Here is a 24,260-nt window from a genome sequence, read left to right as displayed (position 1 = left end):
ATATGTTGAAAGGGATGCAGGGAAGAAGCCTAATGGAAATAGGCTTGCGTTAAGCTTTCATGATGAACTGCATATTTTTAAAAGTGAACAGAAAATTGATGAGTTTAATCAAGCTGATAAGAGTATCAACAGTAGTGCCTCATTTTCACCATGTCAAGAAATTTCTCCTCCTGTCCCAACCACAATTTGTAATATACATGGGGGTGATTTTATGCATCCTTTAATATTGACACAAGACAGAAAGCCCAGAGGGAAAGACCTTACAAATGTAATGAGTTTGGGACAGCTTTTCATCGTGGGTCATACCTCAATAGACATCACATAACTCATAGAGAAGAGAAATTACATGAATGTGATTTATGTGGGAAGGACTTTAGTCGAAATTCAGGCCTTGTCATTCATAAGAATTCATACTAGAGAGAAACCTTACAAATGTAATGAGTGTGGGAAAACCTTTCATTGCAGCTCACACGTCAGGAGACATCAGTTAACTCATACAGGAGAGAAAGTACATGAATGTGATTTATGTGGGAAGGTCTGTAGTCGAAATTCAGGCCTTGTCATTCATCAAAGAATTCATGCTGTAGAGAAACCTTACAAATGTAACGAATGTGGCAAGGTCTTTAATCAGAAGGGAAAGCTTGCAGTTCATCATTCATACTGGAGAGAAACCTTAGAAATGTAATGCGTGTTGCAAAGTCTTTAGATATAAACAACATCTACGAATTCATCAGAGAACATGAAATGGATAGAAACCTTTCAAATACTATTAGTGTGGCAAGGTCTTCAGTCACAATTCACACCTTACAAGTCACTGGAGAATACATTTTGTGAAGAAGCTTTCATATTGAGTGTGGCGAAGCCTTTACTCAGGTCTCGACCCCCACTGAATGCTTTTCGCATTCATCCTAAATTACTGTGAGATATTTTATAATTAAAAGAAACCTTCCAAGTATAATGACTCTCTAAATGTGTCTCAACCCTAACTCTAACCTTATGACCCACCAGAGTATTCATACTGGAGAGAAGGTAATGTTACGAATTGGACAAACCTTTTTTCGGAGCTCACATCTCACCAGTCAATTTTCAGGCACTCCATAACGAGCATAACATTACAGAGGTTCTCTACCTTCCAACTTTTTTTTTTTTTTTTAAGCACTCCTTAAAATGTGCTCCCCGTTCTGGAATATGCAGTATATGAATATTTCTTCATGTCCTTTTTTGTGTCTAAATAAATGTCATGACATGCATCTTGATTTACATGATGGTAAAATAGGGGTATAGTAAGCATATACAAAATATTACAAAATTTTAAAATCATACAGTGTCTCTTTTGTCCTTTCTGCGCTCAGTGCAATAATTTTAAAGGATCGATGTTCATGAGTTTTCTCTTTAAAATGAACACTGTACAATGGGAACATTTTTGCTTGATAGATAAACTGTAAATTGCATATATTCCCCTTTAAAACGTTTTTTTTTAAGTTTCTGCGAGTTTGTACTTGTGACCATTCAGTGGAGTAGGATGGAACCCCACCCAGAGTTTGGTTTGGTTAGTGAGACTGATATTAACATGTCTTGGATAATTCAGCTCAGTTATTGTTTACTAATTTAGATTCACTACATCCTGAATAGGTCCTCACTGTAGGATTACATGAAGACCTACCATCAGGTTGGTCTGCATAGGAAGAGTTTTAACATAATACTCAGCTCATCCATGTATGTGGATTGTCTAGATGCCCAATTCAATTGACAATTCAGGTGTAGTTCTCTTTCCCAGGTCACAGAAAACAGAAGACCCTTCATCACTTCCATAAAGAGTAGCTTCTGACTTACCAGCTTATTTCTGGATAAATTTTACATGCCTGAGTCCTCCAGTCTCAGACCCCAGGTCTTGTCCCTGAGTCTCTGGAGCTGAGTTTGGCCTCCTGCTAGAATGTGAATAGAAACAGAAAAGTTGATCTGTAGGGTGAGAGTATGATATGAAATAGCCCTTACTACTCTGGGTAAGTTTTGTATTTGTCGTGCTAGTTTCTAATACAGAGACAAGAACAGCTATTATTTCTTAAAACTGCGTAAATTAATTCAAATTGTAGAAAATGTTTCTGGATCTAACCACTGCCCCACTGCAAACACTTGGAGACCCAAGTTTCCAGGCCTGTGAATTGTTTGAGCCTCAGCATCCGGACATGCGAGCAACCTGCTATAAAAACGGCTTTTTATTGAAACCATTTTCATCTTAATAGGAAACATCTTAGTTTTCGAAGTGTTGGAATAACTCTCCCACACAATTTTAAGCTTTCACTTTAAAGCTGTTACAGATTGTCACTTCAAGTAAGCAGGTCAAGGTGCGGGGAAGCAGCTTCACCAGCTGCCCTCCGGAGCTCTTTGCTCCCACCTGGGCTCCTTCCTCACCCCACCCCTTAACAGTACCACTGTCTGGGTACAGGCTGGTCCCTTCAGGCACACTTCCCTCCAGAAGCAGAAACATAGTACATGGGGAAGTCACTCTGCAGAGTATATGTTTCTTTACTGGTGGGACCCTGTGCTGTGCTGTCCCCCTTATTCAGTCCTCAGGGTGTTGGGAGTGACTGTAGACCTGGTATCCCAGCACCCGGCCCTCTGCCTGCCAAATCCTGAGATTGTCATTGCAAGTCATGTATCTTTTTATTTGGGTTTGAAATCGCACTGAGGCTGCTCTCTTCCCTTCGCTTTTCTGCCTTTGGTCCACGGACAGCCTTCTGTGACATGTTCCATCGTAAAACCCTTTACTACCAGTAATTGTGAATGGAACAATTAATCAAAAGAATGAAAATAGTATTTATATGTGTATGATTCCCACTTAGCTGCTGCCATTACATTTTGCTATAGTTTAATTCTGAATTAATTAAAATGGGTATCCTGTTTTAATTAATAAAATTCAGTCAGTTTTCATAACCCTGGTTATGAATCATGTGTCCTCAGCCAGCACAGTTTGGTTCCACCTCAGTGCCTTATAACAGAAGCGCCATTAGGCTCTTAGGGTTGAAAGAATCTGTAACAATTTCTTTCCGTGGTGGAATCAAACAACATACAGTTTAGGAATTATATATTCATAATTTGTACCTGACTTATTCTCTGTAAACTCTGCTCCAGAATATTTATGCAGCTATAATGAAAATACCATAGGAGTTCATTTAAGGCTCTGCCTTCTATTGAAGTACAAAAATTGAACCAAGTAAATTGGGTTTCTTGAGTGCTTCACGAATTGCGGTGCATCCCATTTGAAACCGAGCAGGACCCTGAGGGCCTCCTGGACATGGAAGCCTTTCTGTGTCTCTTGCTTCCTGTTTGTAGGGAATAGGCTTCAGCCTCCATGATCTTCCCTGAGTTTCAAAGGGCAGGTGGAAACAGTTGCTATCAGGATACAGAGACAAAGGAAGGGCAGTCAAGTAATAGTGCATCCTTGGGATAGGATCCTCCTGCCTCAAGGGATACACATAACAATATCTTTGATCTTTTCTGCAGAACAAAATTTGATGAAGCATTCTTCATTCCGGAAACATCAGGAGATCACCTGAGGCCAGATTAAAGGAAGCAGGCCCGCACACACCCTGATACTTATCAACAACCCTGCCCTTGAACAAGTGCTGTAAAACTCCTCACCATATCCCCCTCCCCCGCCTCTGCTTGGGACGTACAGTTTTTTGCTTTTTTTTTTTTTTTGGACATACAGTTTTGAGGGGCACGAGCCTGCTGTGTCCCCATTTGGTTGGCAAAGCCATAAAGTTATTCTTTTCTACTTCACTCAAAGCTCTGTCTCTGAGATTTGATTTGGGACCGTTGTGCAGAGGCTGAGTTTTCGCCATCACATCTAGATGATAAAGTGGTGCTCAAAGCTGTACAAGCCAGAAAGCTTTTATAGATAGAACCTAGGCAGCATAAGAATTTTATTGCGAAGACCCAGCAATCCCACTACTGGGCATATACCCAGAGAAAACCATAATTCAACAAGACACATGCACCCCAATGTTCATTGCAGCACTATTTACAATAGCCAGGTCCTGGAAGCAACCTAAATGCCCATCGACAGACGAATGGATAAAGAAGATGTGGTACATATATACAATGGAGTATTAGCCATAAAAAGGAACGAAATTGGGTTATCTGTAGAGACGTGGATGGACCTAGAGACTGTTATACGGAGTGAAGTAAGTCAGAAAGAGAAAAATATCGTATATTAATGCATATATGTGGAATCTAGAAAAAGGGTACAGATGAACTGGTTTGCAAGACAGAAATAGAGACACAGCTGCAGAGAACAAACATATGGGCACCAAGGGGGAAAGGGGGTGGTGGTGGTGGGATGAATTGGGAGATTGGGATTGACATATATATACTAATATGTATAAAATGGGTAACTAATAACTTGCTGTATAAAAAATGAAGTTTAAAAAATAGATGCAAATGACAACATACTATGCACACTGTTTTATACTTAAATTTTTCATTAGTATATATCTTGGAGATAATTCCAGGACATACAATTTAAAAAAAATTTTATTGCTAAGAGAAGAAAAATTTTTTCGTCGAGGTGACATTTTTCTGGGGGAGGTAAGGCAAAGGTCTTATCCTTTTGTTTACCTCAGTGGTATCATTCATGAAATTCCAGAGTGGTTGGTTTAAGGTCACATTTCTGGGAGGGGTGTAACTGCAATAAAGTCTTGTTTTGCTGTCTTTGGGGCAAATGACCACTTTGAGACTGTTTTATTTTTTTCAACGCTCCCTAAAACCTGTCCCCCATTCATGAATATGCAGTACATGGCATGCACCTTGATTTACATTATGGGAAAATAGGAATATAATAAGCACATGCGAAATATTAGAAAAATTTAAAATCATACGATCTCTTATGCTTGGATCGCTCAGGGAAATAATTTGAAAATATCAATGTTCATGAGTTTTAAAAACGAACAATATATAAGAGGAACTTTTTCCTTTGAGAGATAAAGTAGAAATTTCATACATTCACTACCCAAACATTCTTTATTTTTGGTAATGTGCACTTGTAACCATTCACTGGAATAGGGTGGAACCCCATCCAAAGTTTTGTTTCGTCATTGAGGCTGATGCTAACATTAAAGTGTTACGCGAATATTTGTTACATACTTCAGCTGTCCAGGGGGACAGGGGAGACTTCCAAGGTGTTTTAAAATGGTTTGCGAGAACAGGGAATGGTGACTGGCTTGGTGTGTTGATGTGATTACCAGGTGAGGCTTGATGGAGGATACACTTGCGGTTTGAACTTTCAGTTTGTATCACAGGATGGAGCCATCAGGCTTCTTTATCAGCTTGCCCACATAGGCTGGATAGGAAGAGGTTGTGCTTATTCGGTGTCAGTAGTGAAACATCAAAAACTGGAGTCAGATTGTTCAATTAAATGCAATATTTACTCTTGAACCTCCTGGTTTCTTGGTTAGGACACACTATACGCTTCTTCATGCTAATAATGTTATTACATTTTTTTTTTCTCCTGTAGCAGACATATTGTTCAGTTGGGTTGTTGAAAGTGCTTGTAAAATACTGTTTTTAAAAATTGGCTAAATACATTAACCCTGTTTAATAAAAATTAATGTGTGTGGGGCTTCCCTTAAAAAAAAAAAAAAAAAAAAAAAAAAAATTAATGGGTGGAACTGTTTATTGGATAATATAACTAGGCAATTTAGTAGAAGAGCAATTATCCAAGGGCTATTAAAATTTTCATTTCAAATAACGTTACTAAGCAATATGTTACATGGTTTATTTTCTACTGTAATAATTTTTGTTTTTATTTTTTTATTTTTCTAAAAATATTTTTTTATTTGGTTGTGCCGAGTGTTAGCTGAGGCATGGAGGATCTTCGTTGCGGCATGCGGGATCTTTTAGCTGTGGTATGCGGGATCTTAGCTGCAGCATGTGGACTCTTAGTTGCAGCCTGCATGTGGGATCTAGTTCCCTGATCAGGGATCAAACCCGGGCCCCCTGCATTGGGAGTGCAGAGTCTGGCGGTCCACTGGACAGCCAGGGAAGTCCCTGTTTTTTGTTTTTGTTTTTTCTAACATCTTTATTGGAGTATAATTGCTTTACAATGGTGTGTTAGTTTCTGCTTTATAACAAAGTGTATCAGCTATACATATACATATATCCCCATATCTCTTCCCTCTTGCATCTCCCACCCTCCCTATCCCACCCCTCTAGGTGGTCACAAAGCACCGAGCTGATCTCCCTGTGCTATGCAGCTGCTTCCCACTAGCTATCGATTTTACATTTGGTAGTGTATGTCCGTGCCACTCTCTCACTTTGTCCCAGCTTACCCTTCCCCTGGCCCCGTGTCCTCAAGTCCATTCTCTAGTAGGTCTGCGTCTTTATTCCCGTCCTGCCCCTAGGTTCTTCATAACCTTTTTTTTTTTTTTTAGATTCCATATATATGTGTTAGCATATGGTATTTGTTTTTCTCTTTCTGACTTACTTCACTCTGTATGACAGACTCTAGGTCCAACGTCACTACAAATAATTCAATTTCGTTTCTTTTTATGCCTGAGTAACTGTTGTGTTTTTTTAAATACACTTTTTCCTTAGCATTATTTTTTCCTTCCAGACATATTCCATTTTCCAAAAATGTATTGCTTTTTTGAAAACTAAATTTATTTATTTATTTTTGGCTGCGTTGGGTCTTTGTTGCTGTGCGCGGGCTTTCTCTAGTTGCGGTGAGCCGGGGGGGGGTACTCTTCGTTGCGGTGTGCGGGCTTCTCATTGCGGTGGCTTCTCTTGTTGCGGAGCACGGGCTCTAGGCTCGCGGGCTTCAGTAGTTGTGGTTCTTGGGCTCTAGAGTGCAGGTTCAGTAGGTTTGGCACCTGGGCTTTGTTGTTCCGCTACATGTGGGATCTTCCCGGAGCAGGGATCAAACCCGTGACCCCTGCATTGGCAGGCGGATTCTTAACCACTGCGCCACCAGTTAATCTGCATCTTCCATTTTTACATCAAGGGACGTATAAATCAGTGACTTGTTTTCCGATTCTTGTGACATGAATACGTACATAACTCAGTGACTTATATAAAGTAGGTGCATTGTAAACATGATAAAAGAGCATTCCTCTAGGCGATCAATTTAATGAAAGAACTGCAATGGGGAGATGGTGAGATGAAATGTTTTAATTTGGGAATTGGTATGGTAAAGTGCTTGAAAATCAAGATTGTGGAAATGAACAAGGATGCAGTGAACTGAATGAGATTATAAGGATGAATAAGATAGAAAGACCCCACAATTCCAAGTATAGTTTGTGACAATGAGACAGTCTCCATTGCCAAAATGCCTGGAAGCCATTCTGCCACTTCTCAGTGGATGGTATTCACATTCAGGGCCAGTACATTTTGCAGAGAAAATAAGATTTGTGCTACGTATATATAGCATGACAACTGACACCCAATATCCTCCACTTAGAACTTAATCCTGAGCAAAAAGAAAATATTTTCTTTGGAAAAGCAATCTTCAGTGTGATTTATATTATATTTCATCATTATCCCACTTCAGGTAAGAGTTATTTTTATTAAGGGTTTATGCCTAATAACTTACTAAATTTTCATCTCTCAGAAAAGCACTGATATTTATTCTCATTTCACAAATGATTTTAGGACAAACACAGATTTAGACCCATTCATTTGCATCCCAGCAAGTGGCAGAATCAGTAATTGAATCCAGGTTGTCTGGTTTCAGTGACAAATTGCTTAATTATGTTGCTACACTAACGACATTATTTCTATCCTTCCATAACTCAACATCTGTACTTAATTTGTTAGTATCTGTTGACTCTTTTAAATGACTTAACTGCAAATATAATTGTGGTTATATTGTGATAATGTTCTATAACATCTATACAGGCATACCTCATTTTAGTGCCCTTTATTTTATTTTTTAAATTATTTTTTATTTTTGGCTGCGTTGGGTCTTCTTTGCTGTGCATGGGCTTTCTCTAGTTGTGGCGAGCATGGGCTACTCTTTGTTGCAGTGTACCAGCTTCTCATTGCGGTGGCTTCTCTTGTGGAGCATGGGCTCTAGGTGTGCAGCCTTCAGTAGTTGCAGCACGTGGGCTCAGTAGTTGCGTTACGCGGGCTCTAGAGCCCATGGGCTTCCTTAGCTGTAGCTCATGGGGTCTAGAGCGCAGGCTCAGTAGTCGTGGCACATAAGCTTAGTTGTTCTCCAGCATGTGGAATCTTCCCGGACCGGGGCACGAACCCGTGTCCTCTGCATCAGCAGGCGGACTCAACCACTGCGCCACCAGGGAAGCCCTCTTCTTCATCTTGATTAATCTGGAAGTAATGCAATTTGTAACTTTCTTTGGTGATAGCACCTACCTAACCTACGTAACCAGTCTCGGAGATTAGTCTTCTTCAGATATTTTTTGGTGAGATATTTCAAATACCTTTTGGAAAAAGACACCTCAGAAGTTGCGGTAATCTTGCTTTTGCTTTTGATTGTTACAACGCCTCCACTAAGATTCCCAGCTTTTCCATTCAGTTTGATTCTCTCCTGAAGAACCTGCTCAAAACTGGCAGCATCCATAAGTCCATCTTGTACAGGATGGGTACAGTCAAGAGTAAACTTCAGGACCTGCTCCTTTTGGTTTTTTAATTGCCCCCCTTTGCCACAAGCTTTTTCAGGGGCTCCAAGGCGGCCGCGGAGGCTGGAAGGTCGGAATATCCGTTCTTTAGGGTTTCAGTATGAAATAACCATTCTACATAGCTAGAGTTCTTTTTTTAATGCACATTTTCATTTGTAATACAAAGAAAAATCCAGTTTTTATTTCCTTAAAGTGCTTATATTAATTGTAACTGCAGCAAATGTTCCAGGCTCCAATCACCGCCCCACAGCTACCACTTGGAGACCCAAATTTCCAGAGCTCTGAATTGCTTCAGCCTCACTAGCGGGACGTGCGAGAAATCTGTTGGCAAAAAAAAGGTTTTTATTTAATCTGTTTTTAACTTACGAGGAATCTTCTTAGTTTTTGCAAAACCGGCCCATACAGTTGTACGCTTTTACCTTAAAAGTATTATGGACAGTTAACTAAACAGGTCAAGGTAGGGGAACCTCGGCCCCTGCGCCGCACTGCCGCGCTCTCTCCGTAGACCTGCCCTCTCCCCGCCCCGCCCCTCGCACGTAGCGCTCCGCCCAGGCCCCGCCCCGGAAGCCCCGCCTCTTCTCTCTGCGTGTCCGCGGTTTCCTACGGAAGCAGAACCGGTGAGTTCGAGGCGAACATCGTGCGGCTGACCGTAAGTTTTCTCTTTGTAGTGTATATGTGCCGCGCGGTCCCCCTTACTCCATCCTCGGGGTCTCGCAGTCACTATGGAGGTAAAATCACAGCAGCCGACCCTCCACGCCAAGTAAATCCAGACGTCGCGGTCACAGGACGGGTGTTTTTTCCTTTGGGTTTGAATTCGCTCTGAGGCTGGTCCCTGACCTTGGCTTTTTTACCTTGTCCACGTAGACACCGCCTTTCGCAACATTTCCCTGCTTCAAACCTGTTAATGTCTCTCCCTCGCAGCGTAAAGTCCTCTTCCGCGAGGTGGATTCGCGCCCCCAACCTGGCCCTCTCGGCCCCTGGAGGGCAGCGCCGGCCGCCGCGCTCCCGGAGAGGCCGCGTCTTCTCCCCGGCCCTAGGGTTCTGGAGAGCCCGCCCCTCTCCGGAGACCCCCTCCCTCCCTCCCAGCCCCTCTGTCCTCGCGTCTCCTCAGGCCGGTGCTTCTGCTCCGCAGGCCTCTCCTTCCTAGTCAGCTCTTCCTTTCATCCCGCGTAGGGAGAGGTGACCTGGGCCAGCCCTGTGACACCCAGTGTATGTCTGTCCTCAGGCTCCACCCCGCTGGAATATAGTCTCTTCCGGTAGGGTGGCATCTTATTCAGTCACCATCCCTCATCCTTGTAAATTCGTGGGCGAGGGGGATCAGGAGAAGCAGAGACCGAGCGACTGGGAGAGAAGCAGAAAAACTGAGAAGGAGGAAAGAATGAGAGAGAACCGATGGAATAGTAACATAGGCAGGGGCCTTGTATCACCGGTAGGAGGGAGGCACTTCACACAGGGAGTGGGCGGAGAGCGAAAGAGTTGCAACCATGCCCTTCAGAGAACCGTGGTGCTGGGAGAGAAAGAGAGGAAAACTAGTGACTAGAAGAGCAGGAGAGAGAAAGCAGGAAGGAGGCATAGCCACCTGGGGTGCCAGGGAGTGCAGACTAAGGCATTGTAGCAGTTACAGAAAGGATGTAATCTGGAGATCGGAGAGGGAGCTGAGTTTGGGAAAAAGATGGAGACATACATGGATATTTAGGACAATCATAAAGGTTGGGGAGAAAGCAGCAAGAAGGGGAAGAAGTCGCAGGACAAGGGTGAGGGAGAACTAGGAGGGGAGAAACAGCAGGAGTGTAGAGGGGAACAAAAAGACAGGTGAAATAGGAGACAGCTAAACAGAGTGAAGTGGAAACACAGTGGTGCAGGTAGAGGTGAGAAACTGGGTCCAGATGGGTGGTGAGTTGTTTGGATATGGATGATTATGTTGTGATAATGTTGATTTGTAGCTTTAGAATCTAATGAATTAAAATTTATTTGCTTCAATTAGACAGATGAGGATGGGAAGTGCAAAAAGTGAAAGGTTTGTGTATTCTGTAAGTATTTGTAAGAGAAGATAACTTCCATTTGCAGTTCCTGTTCGGCCAAGGCACAGTGACTTGACTCAGACAGTTGTGGGTCACCCCCTTCCATTTTCCTGGCATGAGGTAGAGGAGAGGAGAGAGACTAGTGGCACAAGAAATAACTAGCTTTGTCACCACATGGTGCCTCTTTAAAGGAACATTAAAAGATTTGGTTTCTGTAATGAATTTTCTTTCTTTCTTTCTGGTTTCTTTACATTTAATTCTTTGTGTAGCTTGGAATAAATCTTAGTGCATTCAATTTCTACTTTCCTGTGGGTAATTATTAACTTCTGGAATAAGTTTGGTTCCCTTAGGTAGTCTACTCATGTCATTCTTTTCTAAATAAGGTAAATCCTCAATTTTTGAAAGACTTCGACACCAGCGTTTTTAGATTAAAAATAATTCACAAATTATTTCTTTTTATTGATTCAGGTTTCTATGAGGCCTGAGTGCTTTTCCTCTTCATCTTATATATTGGAAAACTTCTTTGATAACTAGTAAATAATTTTAGACAATTTTGATGAGTATTTGGTAAAGAGGTCATTGGTCTTTTACATTAACAGTCAAAACCTAATTTAACCAGTTAGTCTAATATTTGTTTTTTTTCTCTTTTATTTGGTGTGTTAAAATAGCTGTGAGGTGACAGGAAGATGTTTCACTCAGGTCCCTCTTTAGTGTTCTTTGCAAATGGTGAAGGATGAGTTGGATTGACTTGGAACCTTCCTCCAACAGAGCCATCTATTCATGATGAAGAAGTTTGCTCACAGTTTATTTTTCAGCTGACCCCTTACAATGTTTTCTTCACCAGTAGCTGTATTTTTGCAAATCTGCATGTTTAAATATTTTACTGAGATCTTCTGGAAAGAAGAATTGAATACTCAATTGAATTGATCAGACCTCGAAAGAGAAGTTTCCTTTGGTCAGGAACATGAAGGTTGGTCCTGGTGTTTTAAATTCGACAGGCGATGAGGACAAAGTCTGCCCACTGGCCCTTCAGGATCCCATTTCAGACTTTAGTTCCACCTGATTCTCTGGATTCAACCTGGGCTTTCTCAGACATGTCTCCCCTCTGGGCCTCCTCAGGGAGCCCACCTGTAATATGGAGATGAGAGTCTAGACTCAGAAACTGTGAGTCTGAGGAATATTGACTCCTGAAGTGTTTGGCCAAATTGTGTGTTTGTGTGTGGGAATTCTTTCTAGTGAGAGTGTCCTGTGTTATTTAGAATTTTTCACGGTTCCCAGTCATCCTAGAATGAAAAGCAAAAATGCTAGGGTTTTATTTGTCCTCGGGACAAAATCCAGTTTCCTTCCTGTAGCTACACAGACCTGTATCATCCTCAGGGCCCAGCCGGTGTCTCCAGCCTCATCCTGGGAGCTGACCCTGTTCTCATGGTTCACTCTGTCCTGGTCACATTACCTTTTCTCTCTCACCCCAATACCTTTCATGTTTCAGATCTTAGTTGCTCCTCTTACCTTTCTCTTTTAAACCAGCATGATTTTGGCCATATACCCTCCTTCAGGTCTTAGTTCAGAGATGGCTCCCCATCCACCCCCTACCCCTGACAATCTCTGTGACATTAACCAGATTTTATTGCCTCAATATCAGTCACCCTCAACAGAAACACACTTCTCCATTGATTATTTTGAGTCTCTTGTCTTTAACCTCCACCGAAGGACACAGTGTTCATCTTTTTCCCAGGGTCACTGCAACGCCTCACTCGTGGGATGTTTTCAGGTGCTAGGAATTTCCATTGGGCTGAGTACTCCTCAGGGAATACGAAGGTAACAGGGTAGGTGATGAGGGTGGTTCCCATATTTGTTCTGGATATTTCAGGGCTTATTGATCTTTACCTTGTGTGCCTACTTATTTACTCCAGAGCAAAAAGATGTAGGGAGGCCTAAGAAGCCCTGTACAACTGGTTTCCTCCTGCAGTGTTGTCAGGTGTCCTCATGTTTATTCTGCTGGGTTACTGCTCTACTGTAGCTACAGGTGTTCCAGGTGTGCACATCCAGGGACCAGTCGCCACCTTGACAGGTGCTTTGCCTTCCAGCAGTTCCGCTGCTCAGAGTCAGCGGTAGTGATTTCACTGTGCTAAGGTGGGGGGCAGAAGGTCCAGAACCTAAGGGGATGTGAAGGAGAGCGCCCTAAATAGGGCGCTCCCCACTTGATGTGAGTGGGGAGAACAGGAGACAAGAAACTTAGGGATGCTCTCTCTTTGTAACTGTCTCACTGAACTCAAATGCCTGTTTAACTGGACTCCATAACGTCCCTAGTTGCTGGCAAGTATTCTCCGGAGGGCCAGCCTTTTGATCTTCATACTGAACGCCCAGTGTCCTTTGGGCAGGAGCTTCTGTGTTCTTGTTGCAAGATCTTTGCTGAGAGGTCTTTGTGCCCTTTATCACGTTTCCTCTTGTTCGCCTGGAGGAGAGAGAGAGAAGTCGGGGAAGTGAAGCAGAGCCTGTGTGGGTCTGCACGAGGGATATGGCCACAGGTGTGGGCATAAGTTGAGCCCAGTGAATGTGTGCACCTGTCCCTTGTGGGATCAAGGGACGTGGGGAAGTTGGCAAGGGATGTCTTAATTCTGTCTGGAGCATCATGACACGGGTTTATGGGTGGTTGTGGGTTTGAGGTGCCATAGGCTCCTAGCTCAGCTTCCCTGTAACATAGATGCTGAGACTGAGGCTTGCATGTATTGGTTACATTGGGTCACACCTTCATTCCTGAGGAGGAATGAAGACAGTGGATTTAGAAAGAGAGAACCATTTTCCCCCAGTATTGTTAGAGCTGTGGCCTGAGATATACCCATAGGGAGCTCTGGGTATAGGAGGATGGCTGCCATGGTACCGCAGGAATGGATCTAGAGGGTGCCCTATAGAATCCACTGAAAGCAGTGACTTGTGTTGGCTTTTTTGGGAGGGTAGGAATCGTCGTGTAAACCTCCAAGTAATACAGGGAGAGTCTCATCATTTTTCGCATTACCTTTGCTATTTTTGAGCATTTTGGGCTGTGAGTGAAGAATATTTCAGATGCACTATGAAAGACACAAAAGAGAGCACTTCACTGGGCATGTTGGGGTCTCCCTGAGGCATGTGTATCATTGGAGACATCTTTTTAATTGGTAGGTTTTGGAGACGACAGTGTTTGTGCTGGAATCATTGTAAATGAAAATATGGGGTTTTGGGTCCACTGATCCTTGGGTGTCTCCATATGTGTTTTTTCCTGATGCATGAGTTTTGAAGAGCTTGGTTTGTTATTTGTTATTTTATATGAGGATCATTAAGAGAGGGCCTGGAGACTGTGTTGAACCCCATGAGAGTTTGTTAGTTTATTTGTGTCCATATGGGAAATTATGAGTTCTATGTCAGATGGCAGAATATTTTGAGCAGGGAGCTTCTGCTAGGTATGTGTCTAGCACGGACCATAAAGTCCTGTCATGTTTGGAAAGATTGTTTCAAGAATCAAAGGGCCCCAACACCACAGTGATCTCAAGTCTAGAGGCTCATCCTTGGGAAGAAATAGCTGTTAACTTTCTTGCTGCCAGGCTCATGCTTGTTTCTGTACTATCCTCTCTTTATCTGTCTCAACACACAGACACACACACAGGCCCAATACAGAGAACAGAGCACACTTAATGCCCTGTTGGTGGGAATGTAAATGATACGGCTATTGTGGAAAACAATATGGTGGTTTCTCAGTAAATTTAATGTAGAACAGACACAATCTGTCAAACCCGTCTCTGGCTCGATATCCAAAGGAAATGAGATCAGTATATTGAGTGAAATGTCTGCCCCCAACGAGCATTAATGCATTATTCGCAACAGCCAAGTTGTAGAAAGAACCATAATGTTGACGAATGAATAATGAAGAGATTTTATATACAAATAAATATATATATGTATGTATGTATATTCACACACACAAAACTCAGCCATAAAAATGAAGGAGCCTATCATTTGTGACAAAATGAATGAACCTAGAATGACTATGCTCACTGAAATAAGCCTGACAGAAAAAGATAAATTCTGTGTGGAAACTAGAAATGTAAAACTCACAGAGCTCTAGAGTAGAAAGGTTGTTACCAGGGGCTGGGTGTTGGAGAAAATGGGGCGATGTTGCCCAAGGGTTAGAAACTGTCATTTGTAGAATGAGTAGGTCCTGGGGATCTGTGTGTACCATGCTGACTGCGGTTGATCGTAGTGTGTTACTGTATACTGGAGAATTGTTGAGGGAGTAAAATTTTAGTGTTCTCACTACACAGGCACAAAACGGGAACTGTGAGGTAATGGAAGTGTAAATTACTTGATGCTGATAATTATTGTACATTGTGTACATCTGCCAAGTAATCACGTTGTACAGCCTATATGTACACCATTTTTATTCATCAGTTATACCTCAGTAGTGCTTGAAAAGAAAAAGAAAGCGTGAGGTGTGCTGGGCTCACCTCCTCTAGGCGGTGCTCAGCCCAGGCTTCACATTGATTTGAGTAAGGCATCTTCATATGTTTTATACCCTCTGACCAGAGATGCCTTTTAAAGGAGCTGGGATGGGGCCCAACATGAATAATACTTAAGGTTCCCCAGGATGTTCCAATCTGGATCCGTCATTGAACATCAGGACTCTGGGTCCCCCCATTCCTGAGGGCTGAGATCTGGGCTGAGGGTGAGGGCTCTGCTCTGCGTGGGGATGGAGCAGGGCTGGTCTGTGACCTGCAGGGGATCGTCGGGTCCAGCTGAGGTGCCGCTGCTGCTGGGTACGTGAGGGCCTCACCAGGAGGGGAGCCTGAACTGAAGGAAAGTGTGGGAAAACTCACTGGTTGGTCTGTGTGTGGGAGTTACTGTCCTGAGTCCCTCCTGGGACAGTGGGCAGCAGAGGACCGTCTGTTCCACATGCTGAGGGCTTCCCTGTGTGTGTGTGTGTGGTGGTGACTCAGGAAGGGGGTGTGTTGATTCTAAGCATTAAACAGCCTGTTTCCCACTTTGAAGATCGACCTCTAAAGCCTCACGTGGTCTGAGGAAGAAGCCCATAAGAAGAGGAGGAAGAGGAAAGAGGAGTAAGGAATGGCTCTTTCTCAGGTGAAGTCATGTTCTCAGTTGATTCTTCAGTGTATCCATCCTGAAATTCCCTTCTTTGGACGTGCTAATCCTCTCTGACTCAGAGGTGTTGTTCCTGACACCTGTGCATTCATCCTTACCTAGTGCCTTCCCTCAGTACGTGTTTATAATTGTTATATCTTCTTGGAGAATTGACCCTTTTATGATTACGTAATGTCCTTTGTCTCTTATGTCAGTTTTTCTGTTTACTTTTGCTGTCTGGGGGATAGAATGTCTTTTTCCTTCCTTTTGCTGTTGGCCTTTCCTGTCCTTAGATTTGTCTTTCACTCCAGCTCTGTGTTTTCCTCCTGTTACTTTCTTTAGTGGTCCCTGCTCGGGCACACTGTACAGTGGTGAACGGCAGGAGACCTGGCCAGCCCCCTTCACTCCACTGTAACGTCAGAGGGAATGCATCGACCCTTTCCTTCTGATCATGACATTGGTGAAATGTTCTTTCTTAATAACAATATATTTTTTCCATATTCTTTTTTGTCATGTTTTATAATTCTCCAGGAAACTTTTTACTTTACCATTGTGAGAATTTTATTCTTAATCTGTTAAAATAATATATAAGAGTAATAACTTTTCTAATTAAAAAAATTTTTTTTTCTAATTTTGAATCAATGTTTTATTAGTGGAAAAACAGAGAAACCCTTTTTGGCTTTTGTTATTGCCTGTCTGTATAAATTCAAATGGACAGATTTATATTTTTGAATATAGTTATTGAAATTGGAGTTAAAGTATTCTTGTTGTTTTTTTTGAATGTCTGCACTATTTTCTTTTTTAGTAGCCTACTATAGAATCATGTTGAGAAACTCAGTTTAGTACAGTTTGTACATTTTCATTTCTGTAAGAAATATCCTGAAATACACGTGAATACATATGATAATGAAAAAATAGTCTGAAAATCTGTCAGGAGACCACTCTCGTTTCCGTTAATTTATCGTTGACACGTGTGCATACGTGCATGGATGTGCAAGTCCATGGTTTAGGTAAAAGACCTCATGATTTTGAATCTATAGATATCTTTTTGCAGTTCATATTATATCTTTAATATATTCACTGGCCTTGAATTTTTTCTACAGTATCATGTTCATGGTTTAAATAGTAATAAGATTACTAACATTTTGTGTGTATGTGTGTGTGTACACGTATATAATGAACTTTTAGGCTGTTCCATGTTGTTTACCTTGCACTTCTTTAAAGTTTTCTCAGGTAATCGTCTATCAATGAAATTTTAATGCTCTATGTGTTACTTAACTCTTTGATTTTTAAGCTTCAGTTCCAGAGCCCAACCATGGTGTAGCCCAACCAAAGTTCACGTGCTTAGTGTATGATTCCTTAGATTGCTGAACTCAGTCGAGTTTTTCAGAGTGTCTCTGACACAGTTTTCTCCTCTGTAAGTTGGGAAAAGATCTTTCTTTAATGAGCTTTGATGTTGTAACAACATTTAGAGTAAAACATTTAGAGTAATGCATAGCATATAGGAAGTGTTCATATAATGTTCCTCTTTCTTTTTTTTTTTTCTTTTGCTGTATGCAGGCCTCTCACTGCTGTGGCCTCTCCTGCCGCGGAGCACAGGCTCCGGACGCGCAGGCCCAGCAGCCATGGCTCACGGGCCCAGCCGCTCCGCGGCATGTGGGATCTTCCCGGACCGGGGCACGAACCCGCGTCCCCTGCATCGGCAGGCGGACTCCCAACCACTGCGCCACGAGGGAAGCCCATAATGTTCCTCTTTGCTGCTGTTATCATCTTCATAATTGGAGGTCTTGAGCTTTCTTTATAGAGCCACTGTGGACTCTGTTGTCTCTGAAGACACCACTCACGTTCCTCCACCTCTGCGAGGATGATTATCCCTCAGTGTCTAGAACGTAATATCTAACACTTCCACATGGACAACACGGTGTTGAATTTTTATTTGCATATGTTTTATGTATTGCCCACAAGAATGAGAAGGGTAAATCGATATGAAGGATATTGTAATCTCTATGACAGAGCATAAGAAATTAAAATTAGACACCCAGGTAGCTTCAAATACCTTTCCATGGATCTGTCAGAATACATACTTCAACCTAATTGATCTTTTACCTCTACTCATTTCGTATGGAAATAAGAACTCTCCTCACGTCCTCTTGGTGAAATGTTTTTTTATTTAAGGGACAGTTGACATTGAATGATGTGGCCATCGAATTCTCTCCAGAAGAGTGGGAATGCCTGGACCTTGCTCAGAGGGCCTTGTACAGGGACGTGATGTTGGAGACCTACAGGAACCTGATCTCTGTGGGTGAGGATAACTTCCCTCCAAAAGTCGGGAGGGTATCTTTGCATTTTCCCTGGTTTGCCTTTTGGAATCCCCTGCCTTGCGTAACTGAGCTCAAAGCCACGTTGACTGAGGCATGAAAAGCTTCTTGATTTAGCATCAGGAGTTTAAACATGCCCTTTCTTCAGATGATCTGGCCACTTCGCGGTGCACCAGGAGTTTTTTAAGTGATTAAGTGTGTCTAATGCCCAAGTGGAAACTTTTAAAATATTTCATTCCCTGTGCTCTACCTCTGTGCTTTTGATTCAGTACCTACTGGAAGAGAGTTAGATGTCTGCATATTCCATCGTTCCCTCTGCATTGAGAAGGAGGCAAGCAGTCGATGAGTTTGTGAAATATGTTTCCAGACCCACCGCAGCATTAGTAGTGTCTGGGAAACTCTACCAAATGGGAGAGTTGTTTGCGAAAACAGAAATCTATTCGTTGTCAAGTCTGAGAGGAAATTTTTCTTCTCCCTTAGTTATCACTCGGTCCCTCAACATGTAAAATGTATTCTTTCCCCCTCCAGTGGTGTGGGAGCTCCACCAAAGACAAAGGCAGTCTTTATCATGATCTGCTGCACTCGGCTATCTGGCCCCTGTGAACTTGTTGCTGCTTGATTTTGAGAGCGTGAACAGTTTTTTTTTTTTGCAGTACGCGGGCCTCTCACTGCTGTGGCCTCTCCCGTTGTGGAGCACAGGCTCCGGACGCGCAGGCTCAGAGGCCATGGCTCACGGGCCCAGCCGCTCTGCGGCATGTGAGATCTTCCCGGACCGGGGCACGAACCCGTGTCCCCTGCATTGGCAGGCAGACACTAAACCACTGCGCCACCAGGGAAGCCCCAACACGGTTGTTTTAAAGGGGTCTGTTGCTCCCTCAGCTCTCCTTTTGGACTTGATTCCCTTGGATGCTCAGTTCTCAGTCCCTATAGATCAGAGCTGATGCCTCCAGACTCCAGCCCCTGAGCCTTTCTGGGTTCCATCCCCATCTTGTGTTCTTTGAAGACCTAATCAGAAGATGGGAAAACACTGGCTGCTCTTTCATTCCATCTGGCACCTCAGAACCTGCAAGGAGCTGTCTCAAGCCCTGCCTGCTTGTTTTGCTATCTCAGCCATTTACTCCTTTGACTAATATCTCCACATTCTGCTATCGGAGTTTGGTAACAGCTGTTCTACTTTAAGTTGCTCTTAGTATGCCTTTTTTTAAAATTTTACTTTATTTTTATTTATGTATTTTTTTATTGGCTGCACTGGGTCTTCATTGTGGCGCGCAGGCTTCTCTAGTTGTGGCTGGCAGGCTCCAGAGCTCGCGGGCTCAGTTGAGGCAGCACTTGGGTTTATTTACCTCTTGGCATGTGAGATCTTAGTTCCCCGACCAGGGAGCGAACCTGCGTCCCTTGCAATGGAAGGCGAATTCTTAACCACTGGACCACCAGGGAAGTCCCAGCATGCCTCTTTTTTAAAAAATATATTTTGCACATAAATGGGATCATACAGTTTTATTCTTTCTCTGAATAATTTTACTGCGTATATACCCTCGTTGTCCATCTGTGCTGTTAAAAATAGCAGGACTTTTTTCTTCTTTATGTATAAATGAAATTGCATTCTGTGTATCTCCCAGATTTGTTCCCCATCCATCTGTTGGACAGTTAGGTTGTTTCAATGCCTGGGCAATTGTGATTACTGCTGTTATGAATGTGGGAGTGCAGGTATCTTTTTTTTTTTTAATAAATTTATTTATTTTACTTATTTATTTTTGGCTGCATTGGGTCTTTGTTGCTGCGCACGGGCTTTTTCTAGTTGCGGCGAGTGGGGGCTACTCTTCCTTGTGGTGTGCGGGCTTCTCATTGCGGTGGCTTCTCTTGTTGCGGAGCACGGTCCCTAGGTGCGCGGGCTTCAGTAGTTGTGGCTCGTGGGCTGTAGAGTGCAGGCTCGGTAGTTGTGGCGCGCGGGCTTAGTTGCTCCACAGCATATGGGATCTTCCCAGACCAGGGCTTGAACCTGTGTCCCGGGCATTGGCAGGCGGATTCTTAACCACTGCGGCACCAGGGAAGCCAAAAATGTAGGTATCTTTTAAGACAGTGATTTCATTTTGTTTGATACATTCCCCATAATGTAATTGCTGCATTCTATTATAGTTTTGTTCTTTTTACAGTATTCTGGAGAGCTTTTGTACTTTTCAGTTTCTTTGTATCTGTATGTTTTTATATGGAAGAAACTCTTTTTGATGGCCTTATTGTAGTTTTTCCTTTAGGTTTCGGCTAAAACATTCTTTCACATCTCCTGGGATATTATATATGTACTTTGTGATTATATGCATAGAAATGGGGCCTATGGAATATTCAGTTTGATACCTTATGTAGCAAATAATGTAATAAATGTAAACCTGCTTTATTGCTTCAGTGTCCCATTCTCTCTCTTTTTACATCCCTTTTGTTTTGGCCCCATACCCAGAGTATAATTTCCACAGTTATAAATGGAATCGTACTGGGACCTCCCTGGTGGTCCACTGGTTAGGTCTCAGCTCTTTTCACTGCCATGGGCTCAGGTTTGATCCCTTTTTGGGAAACTAAGAATCCAGCAAGCCGCATGGCATGGCCAAAAGAAAAAGGAATAGTGTTGTGTTACTTGCTGGGCCAATTCTTCTTTTCTCTTTTTTTTCCTTAATTAATTTTTAAAATTTAGTTTAATTTTTTTCTTTTTGTAAATTTATTTATTTATTTAGTTTTGGCTGCGTTGGGTCTTCATTGCAGTGTGCGGGCTTTCTCTCATTGCAGTGGCTTCTCTTGTTGAGGAGCATGGGCTCTAGGCATGTGGGCCTCAGTAGCTGTGTCATGTGGGCTCAGTAGCTGGGGCTCACGGGCTCTAGAGCGCAGTCTCAGTAGTTGTGGCGCACGGGCTTAGTTGCTTTGCAGCATGCAGGATCTTCCTGGACCAGGGCTCGAACCCGTGTCCCCTCCATTGGCAGGTGGATTCTTAACCACTGCACCACCAGGGAAGTCCTCTTCTTTTCTTTTAACCTCATTATTTTTAGTTGCCTCATACAGTTTTATTCACACATATATGCAATCACAAGCTGTGATACCCCATGTTTATTATTCCCTCTCCTCCACTCAGCCCCGTTATCAGTCCTGGTCTTTCTTTACATGGTCTCTCTCTGGCTCTCTTTTTGTATTACTTATTTATTTATTTATTTATGGCCACACCCCGTAGCATGTGGGATCTTAGTTCTCTGACCTGAGATGGAACCTGCACCCCCTGCTTTGGAAACACATAGGCTTAACCAATGGACCGCCAGGGAAGTCCATTTACGTTGTCTCTTGATGTGGATAGAAACACTGTCGTTGGTCACGTATCTAAGTTGTTCTCTTGATCTCCCCAGTTTCTGCAGCACTTCATCATCCATCCCACCACCTTCCTCATTACTCACATTGTAAAAATGATTCCCTTTCATCCATTGAAAAACTTTTTCAGTAGATGACCGAAATCAATATGTGCCGCCGTGATGACTCAGAAACCATTTCCAGTAGGGATGCTTGAATAACAGTATTAGTTATATAGCTCACTTCTTCTTGCCTCTCCCTTAAGATTTCCTTTTTAAACTTCTGGTATTTGTGTGTTTACTCTTAGTTGGTATGTGCTTTGTGGTCACCGTGGAAAATACCCTTTTTTGAGAGCTAATGTAAGTTTTTCCATTTGAATGTTTTTGTCACAGTGGTTGAAACGATGCTACGCTGAACTTAATTTGAATTACGTGTAATCACTCTGTAGTGAAGAATCCTGTTCTTTACTGTTCTTCAAAAATTTAGCATCATGGTTGAAAAGTGTCATAACTCTGTTTGATAAAAGTGTTACTTTTGTTTAATATCATATATTCAACGTGAAACACTTATTCATGCAGTGTAATGAATAGGAAATGTATGGTTCTTTATATCTTGTAGATATTTCTCATATACACGTGGTAAGGAAATTACAGCTAAAATCAAACATTGATAGAGGAGGAGTATTCCAAACAGTGATTTTGGGAAGACACGAAATCCAGGAACCTTTTTACCTCTTGGAAATACAGGAGAATATGTTTGACTTTGGATTTCAGTGGAGACATGATGAAAGAAATTACAGAAATATCCCTACATCCCATAACCAAAATGTCACTGATAGAAGAAGTCAACATGGTGGAAGGGATGCGGGAAACAACCATATTGGAAATAGACTTGTGTTAAGCCTTCAGGATGAACTGCATATGTTTAAAAGTAAACAGAAAATTGATGATTTTAATAAAGCTAAGAAGAGTATCAGCAGTACTTCCTCATTTTCACCAGTTGAAGGAATTTCTCCTCCTGTCCAAACCAACATTTCTAATATATATTTTATGCATCCTTCAATACTGACACAAGACCAGAGCCCACACAGGGAAATACCTTACAATGAGTATGGCAAAACGTTTCATCAGGGCTCAAATCTCAGGAGTCATCAGAGAATCCATATAGGAGAGAAATTACATAAATGTGATGTATGTGACAAGGTCTTTAGCCGAAATTCAGATCTTGTAATTCATCAAAGAATTCATACTGGAGAGAAACCTTACAAATGTAATGAGTGTGGCAAGGTCTTTAGTACAAAAGGAAAGCTTTCAGTTCATCAGAGAATTCATACTGGAGAGAAACCTTACAAATGTAATGAGTGTGGCAAGGTCTTTAGTACAAAAGGAAAGCTTTCAGTTCATCAGAGAATTCATACTGGAGAGAAACCTTACAAGTGTAGTGACTGTGGTAAAACCTTTAATCAGAGCTCAACCCTCACTCGACATCGGATAATCCATACAGGAGAGAAATTACATAAATGTGATGTATGTGACAAGGTCTTTAGTCAAAATTCAGACCTTGTAATTCATCAAAGAGTTCATACTGGAGAGAAACCTTATGAATGTAATGAGTGTGGCAAGGTCTTTAGTCAGAAAAGAAAGCTTTCAGTTCATCAGAGAATTCATACTGGAGAGAAACCTTACAAGTGTAGTGACTGTGGTAAAACCTTTAATCAGAGCTCAACCCTCACTCGACATCGGATAATCCATACAGGAGAGAAATTACATAAATGTGATGTGTGCGCCAAGGTCTTTAGTCAAAATCCAGACCTTGTAACTCGTCAGAGAATTCATACTGTGGAGAACATAGTGTCTGTGGGAAAATCTTTCTTTCTTCCTCAGGCATCCGTAGGCATGACATAATCCATCGAGTAGCAAGACCATATAAATATGACATATGTGACAGTCTTTCATCAAAATGCTGTCCTTGGACTTCATCAGGAAATTCATACTAGAGAGAAACCTTAAAAATGTAATGAGTGTGTCTCAGTCTTAGGCAAAACACAAACCTTGCAAGTCATCCAACAGTTCATAATAGTGAGTAATCTTACAAATGTAATGAGTGTGGCTAAAACCTCTCATCAGGGCTCATACCTCAGTAGGCATCAGATAATCCGTACAGGAGAGAAATTACATAATTGTGATGTATGCGGCAAGGTCTTTGGTTAAAATTCATACCTTGCAATTCACCGGAGAATTCATACTGAAGAGAAACCTTACAAACGTAATGTGTGTGGCAAAACTTTTCATCATGGCTTAACTCTCTGGCATCATCAGATAATCCATACAGGATCCAAACCATATAAATGTGATGTGTGTGGCAGAGTCTTTAATCGAAATGCAGTCCTTGCACTTCTTCAGAGAATTCTTACTGGAGAGAAACCTTACAGATGTCATGAGTGTGGCAGGGTCTTTTGTGAGAAGACAACCCTTACGAGGCATCAAGAAATTCATATTGCAGAGAAACCTTACAAATGTAATGCGTGTGCCAAGGTCTTTAGTCAAAAACCCCAACTTCGAATTCATTGGAAAATACATAACGGAGCAAAATGACAAGAGTAATGATTGTGGCAAAGTGTTTAGTCAAAATGCAAACCTTGTACGTCATCAGAGAATTCATAATGGTGAGAAGGCTTACAAATGCAATGAGTGTGGCAAGGTCTTTCGTCAGAGTTCAGCCCTTCCAAGTCTTAGGAGAATTCATAATGCTGAGCAGTCTTACACATGTAATGAGCATGTCAAATTCTTCAGTGTGCTTTCAAGCCTGACTTAATGCCATCAGGCAATCCATATTGGTGAGAGACTTTAATAATGTAG

General features: G+C 42.1%; 1 protein-coding gene and 2 pseudogenes across 1 annotated transcript in view; 2 read left to right on the top strand and 1 right to left on the bottom strand.

Moving 5' to 3' along the window:
- LOC112415621 (zinc finger protein 347-like) overlaps positions 1-3,665 on the top strand; it is a 35,264-nt gene extending 31,599 nt beyond the window's left edge. Inside the window, exon 8 of the mRNA XM_024768734.1 lies at positions 3,505-3,665. The gene's annotated coding sequence lies outside the window, so the exon portion shown is untranslated. The remainder of the gene's footprint in view (positions 1-3,504) is intronic.
- Positions 1,855-12,504, bottom strand: LOC112415290 (60S ribosomal protein L22 pseudogene; annotated as a pseudogene).
- Positions 12,505-15,748: 3,244 nt separating this feature from the next.
- On the top strand, positions 15,749-24,216 carry LOC112415289 (zinc finger protein 347-like; annotated as a pseudogene).
- The last annotated feature ends 44 nt before the right edge of the window (positions 24,217-24,260 follow it).

The sequence above is a fragment of the Neophocaena asiaeorientalis genome, unplaced genomic scaffold (assembly GCF_003031525.2).
Source record: "Neophocaena asiaeorientalis asiaeorientalis breed wild unplaced genomic scaffold, Neophocaena_asiaeorientalis_V1.1 scaffold629, whole genome shotgun sequence".
NCBI classification, from domain to species: domain Eukaryota; kingdom Metazoa; phylum Chordata; class Mammalia; order Artiodactyla; family Phocoenidae; genus Neophocaena; species Neophocaena asiaeorientalis.
This window is presented reverse-complemented; position numbering and strand designations above follow the sequence as displayed.